The following is an 11,095-nucleotide window of genomic DNA, read 5'->3' as shown; positions in this document are numbered from 1 at the left end:
TAAGAATCCGTTTTGATCTGTTCTAAATATGTGACATGCTAATGACAGCTGAGGTTTGTTTAATAATTATTTTGAGACTGCTGCACCGCAAATCCAGATTTGCGTACACGAGCTCAGACCTGACGTGAGATCTGATCGTAGCTTCCGCTCACGCCCAAATTGATAAATGCCAAAGCTTGCGTGGAAACGGTCGTACGCACGGTTTTTGTGCCATACCTTCGTTTGATAAATGAGGGCCACTGTCACTAGTTTTCCTTCTCAGTGGTGGCTTTCAATATTGCTTTAAGAAAATACTAAATCTGAAACTCATTTATGTGACTTTGGCTACCGCTCATGTAGCAAATGTAAACGATACATGAAGAAATTGTTATTTAAGAATATACACTGATCTCTAAAACGTACAGGCTTACTTGTACTTGTTGTAATAGCTGTTTAGCTTAATTCCTCACTAATTAGTGTTTTGTAATCAAACTGTGCAATGCATACAGAAATGTGCATATACAAATATGTTCATTTAAAATACCATAAATATATTGCTGAAACTGAGATTTCAAGGTCATCTTTCAAAGAGACTGATGTCCTTTATTCCAGAGGACTATATTTCAACATGTAACAGGCGCTACATTTACGGCATTTTGATATAATACACAAGTGTAGCACACCAAGGCCACCATTTATAATTAAAAATCCTCAATTTGATAAGTCTAACATCAGAAGCCGTGATGTTTATTTACTACACAACAAGGACTGTTTTTAAATAAATACATTTATTAACCACGGGGTAAATGATATGCAGAACAAAGACGATAAAGAAATAAAGAGCATATCGACAGATTGGCACGGAGGCCAAAATAATGTGTAAAATTATATAAAAATATAAATGTGGATTTCATAGTACTTCCTTCAAAACCTTAAATAAATAATACAATAAGTTAATTGATCAAACAATATAATGCAAACAAAACAAAGGTAAGTGTGGGTCATACTGCAGTCCTTTGTCTACAATAGTAATAAAGACATTCTGGATGTCAAATGTCTGTTACCTTCTGTGAAGGATACCGACAGATTTCAGATCAATTTATTACATTAAAACATAAGGTTACATAATTGGATATTCAACTTTATATTTTTCCTCAGATCTGTGTCTGAAAAGATTAAACTGCTGGTTACTAGTCAGGATTGGAATGTGGCTTGTAATTTGTGATTACATTATCTAAAGTGGGAAAGAGGAAGCGCAGGAGCAACTAAAGTTATAACACATCCAAATTGACTCATGTCTTATTTGCGCTTTTGAAATGGTTGTCCTGGTTAAGTTTAGTAATACCCTGTATGGGAATTCAATTTCAGACAGCAGCACAGTGAACATCAAAAAATGAAAATGAAATACCTATACATCACAAAAAAAAAATGTATAAACATAAAATGATTAAGAATATAAATAAAATGTGTGTATATAAACATGCAATGTTCATGTGTTGTGTTGACATTATCTGTGGTGCTAACAGTTTAACCGAGGGGTGTATGGTTGTGAGTCTAGTCTTACAAACCTTGTCTTTTAGAACATACATCTTTCTCTAAGAATTGCAGCATTTATCTATTGTCAGTTTGTGTTAAACAGCAGTTAAACTTTAAGCTCCGCTTTTCGACCGAACTGAGGTCAGGGGCAACCCAAACCCCCTCCTGTAGTTAAGGGAGGCCAGGCTTGTGGCGTATAGCAGGAATCCATTGGCGAGGTCAGAATGTGGGCAGGGCTCGGTGTACTCAGGTCAGGCCGCAGCATCCAGCCTCTCTTAGGGTCTGACAGAAGAAAAACAATCAGTTAGCATAAGTATAAAGCAAGCAAAAACTACAGAAGAGTTGAAAATACTAGCAAATGAATTTACCTGAAGACATTAAGGACGTGACAATGAGGAGTCGTCAGCATCATCATCATCATCATCATCATGAAGGGCTTGGTACAGCTTGTCCTCAACAGTCATCCAGGACACAATATCTCAGGGTCACAGCTTCCAGGGTTGGTTCATCTCATGGCGCAGGAAACGGCTGAACTGACTGCAACCTGCCCCTTTTAATTTGAGAGAGAAAATTATGAATATTTTGGATTCTGCAAAAGAGGGCAGTGTCGGTGATTTAACATACATCTCTGTTCTTGACAAATACTGGAGGCGAATTGTTTTGATATTCTTGTTATGCTAGCAAACAGTACCCCCAGCCGCTGTGTGGTGTAATGCACATGAAGGTTGTCACAAGCCAGAAATTTCTCAGCCTGAATTATTCCCTCAATTCATTTGGCTTGCTACATTCAGAGGTGGGATCTAAGATGCAACAACTTAGAGCAATAGATGAACACGCCTGCAAAATTGTTGAAGGAACACGACAGAAGACTTAGGACATGCCTACAGCAAAGAACCACTAAGGTGTAAACACTGTCAGCAATACCAATGTAGCCAGCGCTTCCCTGCCTACAGTGGGAAATCACCACCTGGAGAATCAACTGAGGGTGACCACTCCACACTCACCGGCACCCAGTTCTACCCAACTCACGGCAGCATTAGGAAGCAGTACCACTACCTCGTCTAACGCAACTGTGACTGGCACATTCCCACCAACCTCAGCAGCTTGAAACGGCATCTTACCCCATTGCAGATGGCAGTGTTGGGCTAAACAAACACCAGAAGGTCTCCAGTGGAGTGTAATGGAGCTGTCGTGCTATGATGGGGAAGAACCATCAGAGAACTTCATGATAGCCACCTCTGTCATCTCTCTGATCTTATGTTCAGCCACAGCCCGCTTGGCAAAGGAAAGGCATTGGGTGTGGAGGCATGAGGCGTGCATCACTGGTATCGGTGTTTTACCAGACTGGTGTACATACAGTTCTCATCCCTGGGTGCAAAGATTTCAGCAAACAGCTTCTGTAGCTCTTGCAGCTGGTGCCTCTGCTCTGCCTTCAGACCCTCACAACTTCACTGATACAGGTCTTCATCACCTTGCTTGGTCTTAGCAGACAGCGGTGAGGAGGATAGAGGTGACATAAAAACCTAATCAAAGGCCAGCTGGTTAATGCATTGTCGACAGAAGAGACAGCAGTTCAGGTTGCCCTCACTTTGCATCAAAAGAGCAATACAGCGCCGCTTTGGCTGCTGTGCTCATGCCGATGATGCCCGAGACCAGGTTGTCAGTCACAGGAGGAGAGATTCTGGCTGCTTATGTTGCAGATCTCCACCTTCATACACAGCATGGGTACCCTACCTTGGACACTTCAAGACAGTAAGCGCTTGCTCTTCAAGCCAAAAGCACATCCACCTGTATGGACCAAGGATTATGATGGCAGCCCTGACCGAAGCAGAGCTGGTAAACACTGAAGACCTAACCACCAGCACGAGGTACCAAGTACCCTGGGTAGACTATGAGGAGAATGATGGAGGTGACCTAGTCACCGCCGCACCCTCACAACCACCACAGTTTGGAGCCAGGTGAACACCATGGCAGCCTGACGGCTGCATTATGGGGCCCAACCTGCTGACTGAGTGGGAAGGCACAGTGCACGTATCCAGAGCTAGGCTTTGCCTACTTGTGACCATCACTGCCACCAGCTAGAGTTGACCATATCATCACCACTTGCCTTAGATGAGGTGTTCATGTCACCTCCATCCTCCACTGCTGTCTGCTGAGACTAGGCAAACTGTTGAATACCTGTACCAGAGAAGTTGTGATGGTCTGGAAGAGAGCACAGACACCAGCTTTGAGAGCAACTGGAGTTGTTCACCAAAATCTTTGCAACCAGGGATGAGGACTGTACAAACACCAGTTTAAGACACAACATTGACACGTCACCTTTCCTTCATCAATTGGGCTGCAGCTGGACAAAAGATCAAAGATGACAGAGGCGGGCATCATCAAGCCCTCTGATGGTTCTTTCCTAATACAGCACGGCAACGCAATTACAGCCCAACAGGAACCTTCTGGTGGTGCTGTTGAGCCCCACAGTACCCCCACACAAGCTGTCAACGTCAATGGAAATGTGCCAGCTGCAGCTGCATGAGAAGAGGTAGTAGTGCTGCTTTTTAATGCTGCTGTGAGCGGAGGTGAACTACGCACCAGTGAGCATGGAGTGGTTACCCTCGGCCGATTCTCCAGGCGGTGAACTCCCACTGTAGGCCTGGAAGCGCTTGCTCCATTGGGAAGGCTGACAGCATTTTCTTCGAAGTGGCACCATGCTAAAAGCGTGTCTCAACTCTTCCATCATGCCCCTGCGATGGTTTCTCAGGCATGGAACGAGTTCATCCATCTCTCAGCATAGCTGCAATCTTAGCTCCCACTTCTGAGTGTAGTAAGTCATTTGTTGTGGAAATGATTCAGGCTGAGAAATAATTTCCCATTTGTGACAACCCCAATGACCCTCACACCACAGTCACTGGGGGTGCGGTTTACTAGCATAACAAGATCAAAACACTGCATCAACACTTCATTCCATAGATGGTGTAATATGCTTTTTCCATAAAAAAGGACTCTAAGTTACCAGAATCAATGCAGTATTTGTCAAGAACAGTATTAAGTGCAATATTAAAGTGTTACACACTTGAGAGGAGCTTACCTTTTTTGCATCTTCAAGATCTTGCAGGGATGTCAGCAGTCAGTTTACTTACCGTAAACAGAACTATTCTACCTATGCAACAATACTGAACACAACTGAAAGAGGGAGATAGTCATGGCACGGCAGCCATGTTGGACAGAGAGAGAAAGATCCAGATAGAGACGAGGATTGATAGAGAAAGAGGTAAGTGTAAGCCTCATTGTAGAACTGAAACAGTAAAAATCAATGACTACTGCATCTTCAAACCATTTACACAAAAGCCCATGTACAAATAAAAAAACCTGATCCTCCACAGAGCCCTAAAAGAGTCCAGTTTACTCCACACCACATCAGTCCAGCCCTGACTGACAGAGAGAACTACAACAGGATGAAAAACGATGGATGGACAAATGAATGGACGGGCAGCCATGTTGGACGAAGGGACGTTCTTTTTGATCAGACAAATGCAAAAATAGCAATATGGTTATGGCACGGCGGCTAAGCAAAACCGAGCAGATAAATGGTACAGGATCCACATTTGACGAACCTACACGCAGAGTGACGGGGAGCAACGCTTGATTGGTGGGCGCAGAAATAGAAAAACAGTCATGGTGGACTTAATAGAGTGTTGGGGAAGGGTGATGGAGAGATGAGAGGCACGGCGGCCAAGCCAAACAGTTCAATTTTATTCACAGTATAATATGCAGCATAACAAATTTCCCATTGAAATCATCATGGCACCAATATTGATCAAAAGTTGAAAGACAAATAATCATGGCAGCCAGGTTGTACAGGCAGAGCTGCATCTCCAAACCATTTACACAAAACCCTTCCTGTCACAACTAGGCCAGAGACGCATCTGCCCTCTGAACAAAAAACCTGATCCTCCACAGCTTTAAGAGACCAGCTTACGCTGCACCACACTAGTCAAGGGGGCACAGAGGCCAGACAAATTACAGCAGCAAAGCAAAAAAAAAATAAATAAATAAATAAATAAATAAAAAAAATAAAAAAAAGATTGAAATTGATCACAGCCTAAAAGACGGACAGACTAACGGATGGACGGAGAAAAATAGACAGTTGAGGCACAGCCAACAAAAGGCACTTACTGTTTAGATCCAATAGGAGGAAAATTGTTAAAACGGACGGATACGCAGCCACGTTCAACGAAAAGGCGGTCATGTTGGGCTGACAAATGCTGAAAGAGAAGTATGGTTATAGCACAGCGGCCAAGCAAAACTCCCATAAAACTAAATGGTACTTACTCATTGTACACCAACAGGATAAAACAGGTTGGTGGACGGACGAGCGAGCGAGCGAGCGGACGGATGGTCATGTTGGTCCGAAAAAAATGCTGAAAGAAATATGGTTAATGGCACGGCGGCCAAGCATAAACCCCACAGAAAACAAACAAAATGGTACTCACTTTTTGTAGATCAACAGTATAAAATAGGTTGATGGACAGACCGACTAAAAGACTCAGGGACAGGCAGTCATGTTGGACGAACTGACGCGCAAAGTGACTGACAGCAATGCATAATTTACGGACGTAGAAATAGAAAAAGACAGTCATGGTGGTCTTGATAAAGTAAAGAGCAATCGAGACGGTTGAAAAATCAGAAAAACCTAAAAAATTTTGTGGGGAAGTAGGATGACAACACCCCTATCCACAAGGTCACTGAATGGTTTGATGAGTGCGAATCATGTAAATGGAAACACTTCACTAAGGCTTTATGTTGGCTTTTCCATTAATTTGTCAACCGTCCACATGAGAGGCATAATGGCCAAGCAAAAAACAACACTTGTTTTAATGATTTTTATTCACAGCATAATAAAACAACTATTTGAAATCATCTTCAACAATAGTCATGGCACGGCGGCCATTTGCATAATAAAAGAAATGGGGCTTACCATTCGCAGATCTATCTGGGGGGAAAAAAGTTATTGCACCAATATTGAACCAAACTCAAAATAGAAAATAAAAAAATAGGCATGATGGCCATGGGGGGGGTCCTCAAAACAAGGCACCTTCAATACACAACAGGTTGATTTAGAAAGCTTGAGACTTAACTAAACTTTTATTCACACCATTTTACTATAACTTTCCGTTCCCATCATCCTCAATATCAACTGGAGAACTGACAATAAAAATAAAAATCAGACAATTATACAAAACCCTTCTTTCTCTCTCTCACACACACACACACACAGCCAGTTAAGAAAAACATGTCTGATCCTCCATATAAACCAGAAAGATTACTCCACAACACATCAGTCTGCCCCTGACGCAACATCAGATTCTTCCTCGTCTTCCAGATCACTACCTTAGCATTTCAAAACATGACTAGAACCAGAAAGAGTCTTTGTCTTACTGAAAATTTAGGCCAAAAAACAATGACAAGAACAGAGGATTTCTCCCCCAAAGATTCCAACCATTTCAGGCAGCACTCTAGTCCAATAGCCAACCATTAAATGCTCCAATGTTTCCCTTTGTGCATAGAAAGGACCCCCCCTGCCCAGTGCTTGGGTCCAGATTAGGTTTGTGGATAATGATACATGTACATCCATTGCAAATCATTCATTTCATAACAAAAAGGGAGAGATTGATCCATTCACCAGAAAAAAAGGGTGATGAAGACGATGAGAGATGGACAAACGGACGGATGGCCATGTTCGACGGACGGACGGCCATGTTCAACGGACGCACGGATGGCCATGTTCTACGGACGGACGGCCATGTTCGACGGACGGACGAACCCTGAGCTAGGACGTGTGGTGATGTTACCCAAGAGAGTCATGGCACGGCAACCATGTTTAAATGCATTGGCACAGTGGCCGAGAAATGGCCGAGAGAAGGCAAAGTGGCCGCGAAAAAGGTACAGTGGCCGAGAAAAGGCACAGTGGCCGCGAAAAGGCACAGTGGCCGCGAAAAGGCACAGTGGCCGCGAAAAAGGTACAGTGGCCGTGAAAAGGCACAGTGGCCGCGAAAAAGGTACAGTGGCCGAGAAATGGCCGAGAAAAGGCACAGTGGCCGCGAAAAAGGTACAGTGGCCGAGAAATGGCCGCGAAAAGGTACAGTGGCCGAGAAATGGCCGAGAAAAGGCACAGTGGCCGCGAAAAGGCACAGTGGCCGCGAAAAGGCACAGTGGCCGAGAAAAAGCAGTCGGGACATGGCGAAGTAAAAACATTGCGTAATGAAAAACTAAAAATGTGACTCACCATTTGCAGATTTATCTGAAAAAGAAAAGTTATTGCACACATTTTGCATACAAGCTGGCAGACAGCAATAGCCATGGCACAGCAGCAATGTTGGACAGAGATAAAGAAAAAAAAATATATATATATGCTTTTGGCACGGCGGCCATGTTGGATAGAGACATAAGCTTAAACTCCAAAAAAAAAAAAAAAAAAAAAAAAACCACAACAGGATTTTCACCACAAAGCTTCCATTTCCTTGAGCACACACACACACACACACACACACACACACACGAGCACACACAAACACACACACACACACACACACGAACACACTAAATGCTGCCTGCCCAGTGCTTGGGTCCAGGTCAATTCTGTTTGGATGTTGATCCATGTAAAACACAACTGCATATCAACCATCCATTACATAAAGAGAGGGAGAGTACACCATTCACCAGAAAAAAAAGGGTGATCCAAGATTAGAGGGACAGACGCGCAGCTGTTGCAATAGAGTGGTGATGTTGCCCAAGAGACAGTCAATGCACGGCGGGTTATGTTTAAATACTTGGACATGACGGCCCAGACAAAGCACACTCATGGCACGGCGGCCATGTTTAAATGCATAAGCACGGCGGCCCAGACAAAGCACACTCATGGCACGGCGGCCATGTTAAAATGCATAGGCACGGCGGCCCAGACAAAGCACACTCATGGCACGGCGGCCATGTTTAAATGCATAGGCACGGCGGCCCAGACAAAGCACAATCATGGCACGGCGGCCATGTTTAAATGCATAGGCACGGCGGCCCAGACAAAGCACAATCATGGCACGGCGGCCATGTTTAAATGCATAGGCACGGCAGCCCAGACAAATAACAGTTGTGGCACAGCGGCCATTTTAAAAGATAAAAATGGGACTTACAGTTCGCAGATCTACCTGAAGAAAAAAGAAAAGAGAAAAAAGAAAAAAAAATTAGTCTCAGTTAAGTCTCAAGTCTAATGTTTTTGTTACAACAGTTCTCTAACCCTGAAATATACTTTGTATCTGTGTGGTATTTCAAGTATTGTAGACTTTAAGCTTGTTGAATTCTCTGCATCACTGACCTGAGTGAGTGAGTTTTGAAGTTCCTCCTGAAAAATCTTTAATGCGCGAGGAGGCAGTTTCTGTTAATAAAAAACAAAAAAGAAATTTATTATTATGAGTGAAGTCTCAAGACTTTAAAGACAATGTGTTATAATTATGTTAAAGATCATAAGAATAAGTAAAGCTCTAAAACAAAATGTAGGAGTTAAAAGCCTGTGTATATTCTCATTTGTCCAGGTCATAGTATCCTAAAGGAGGTTTTAAATCGAAAACAACTGGACTAGGTTATTTGTCTGTGAAGACGTTTCACCTCTCATCCAAGAGGCTTCATCAGTTCGTGTACGCATCTGACCAGGCTAGGACTGGTCCTACTTTCTGGTGAGATGCATACACGAACTGATGAAGCCTCTTGGATGAGAGGTGAAACGTCTTCACAGACAAATAACCTAGTCCAGTTGTTTTCGATTTAAAAACTCCTTTAGGGTAGGAGTTAAAAGTTAATATTTATTAAGTAGCAACATGGAAATATCGAAGTACAAGTACCTGAAAACTGCTCCACCATTTTTTGAGATGTCCTCAAGCGTCACTGTGATCAGCACATTTGCTTCAGAGCTGTAAAAACAATGATGGGAAGGACTTAATAACCACACACTGAAGTATATATTCATCTTTAGCAGTAGTTTTGTAACTGTCCACAGTGGCACTATTACAACCATTTTTAACTGTGTAAAAGCATGTTACCAGATTCCACATCTGTACCCACAAAAGATATTTTGAGTGATCCAATTAAATTTATATCTAACTACCTGTGAGAGATATAAAACCTGGTCTTGACATGCTTTGAATTTTAAAAGAAAACCCCATTGCTGTAGCCATCAGTACCTGGAATATCTGGATAGTTTAGCCTTGTTTTACTAGCATTGAAGCACAGAGTGTCACAAAGAGGCTAAGCTACTCAATTAGCTAATAGGAAAAGCAGTTGGGAAAAACACTTTTACCTCATGGACACACTTCGGTTGTTTTGTCTGAATCTTATATTACGTGTGTTTTATTAACATGACACAAAAGACAATCATTAATAATCCCGCCTATAATGATTCGAAAGGTAAATTCAATTGAAACCAAACTGACGCGCGTAACCGCGGGTCGGCGTCCCGGTCACGTGGACGCCGACACAACAGCACCGCTGCTAGAAACGAGAAGTTCTAGAGGAAATACTGTTTTAAAACATTTAATTTCTTACCAAACGTCCTCCGGAGAATGCTGCAGCCTGAATTGGGACACAGCTTGTGTTTTTTAGCAGCAAAAATGGCGCGTCAAACAAGCTAACGTTTCGACGGCGGCGGAGGGATAAAAGCTTTCAGGCTGCTCAAACTTTCCCTTCGTTGAATTCTGTGAACTTTCATTTGAACACGAAAACTTAATGAAACAAAAAGCTGCTAAAGTCTGCGTTCCCAGAGAGCAGTGGAGTTTAACGTACCACCCCGAACAACTAGTTTCTACGGAGCCTGGCGAAACGTCAGCACACCAGAGAGCGATCGCTTTAATGACAACTTGAAGATGACTCTGATTGGTCCCCGCCGTGCGAGCCCTCACGCGGCATTGGGGGTCTGACGTCACACGCTAACTGACAGATACACGCTGTGATGCGTTAAAGGATTACGGAGGGTTGTAAAAACCAAAACTTTCGTCCTCCAGACATATTTTAATCTCAGAAAAGAAAATAAACTTTTTTTTATACTTTCACATTTGGCCCACCTTTCTTTCTAACTGAATTCTAAAAAATCAAATCAAATCACATGTGGCCCTAATTCTCTTCTGTACAATCTTAACATGACTTATTCATATATATATTTATATTTAGTTATAGGTATAAAGGTATTAGGTGTATTTGTTTTTATAGTTTTAAAATATTATTTTAATGTTCATTTTTGTCTTAATGCATTCCCATGCCCCTGTAAAGAACTTTGAATTCCCTGTGTCTGAATGTTGTACTCTAAATACATATATGTATGTTGTTATAATAAACTTGCATTAAAAAGTATATGTTACGCATGTTTAAACATAATTTTTACATGGAACACACATGTTGCATGCATATGTATTCTATGTAAAAACTCATCATATAGATATTTGTAATATATAAATAGGAGTGGGTGTTTGTCCTTTCACAGGAACTTGATGACATCACACCAGCAATGATGATCAGTGGGTTGAGTGTTTGTTCCCAACTAATAGTG

General features: G+C 42.3%; 1 long non-coding RNA gene across 1 annotated transcript; it reads right to left on the bottom strand.

The window, feature by feature from the left end:
• Positions 1-748: 748 nt before the first annotated feature.
• On the bottom strand, positions 749-2,217 carry LOC130164689 (uncharacterized). Its single transcript, XR_008826646.1, has 2 exons — positions 1,884-2,217; positions 749-1,797 (listed from the first exon to the last, which is right to left on the bottom strand). It is a non-coding gene; the product is annotated as an uncharacterized LOC130164689 (long non-coding RNA).
• Between the last annotated feature and the right edge of the window lie 8,878 nt (positions 2,218-11,095).

The sequence above is a fragment of the Seriola aureovittata genome, chromosome 23, assembly GCF_021018895.1.
Source record: "Seriola aureovittata isolate HTS-2021-v1 ecotype China chromosome 23, ASM2101889v1, whole genome shotgun sequence".
NCBI classification, from domain to species: domain Eukaryota; kingdom Metazoa; phylum Chordata; class Actinopteri; order Carangiformes; family Carangidae; genus Seriola; species Seriola aureovittata.
The sequence above is the reverse complement of the archived record's forward strand: the minus strand, read 5'-3'. Positions and strand labels throughout refer to the sequence as shown.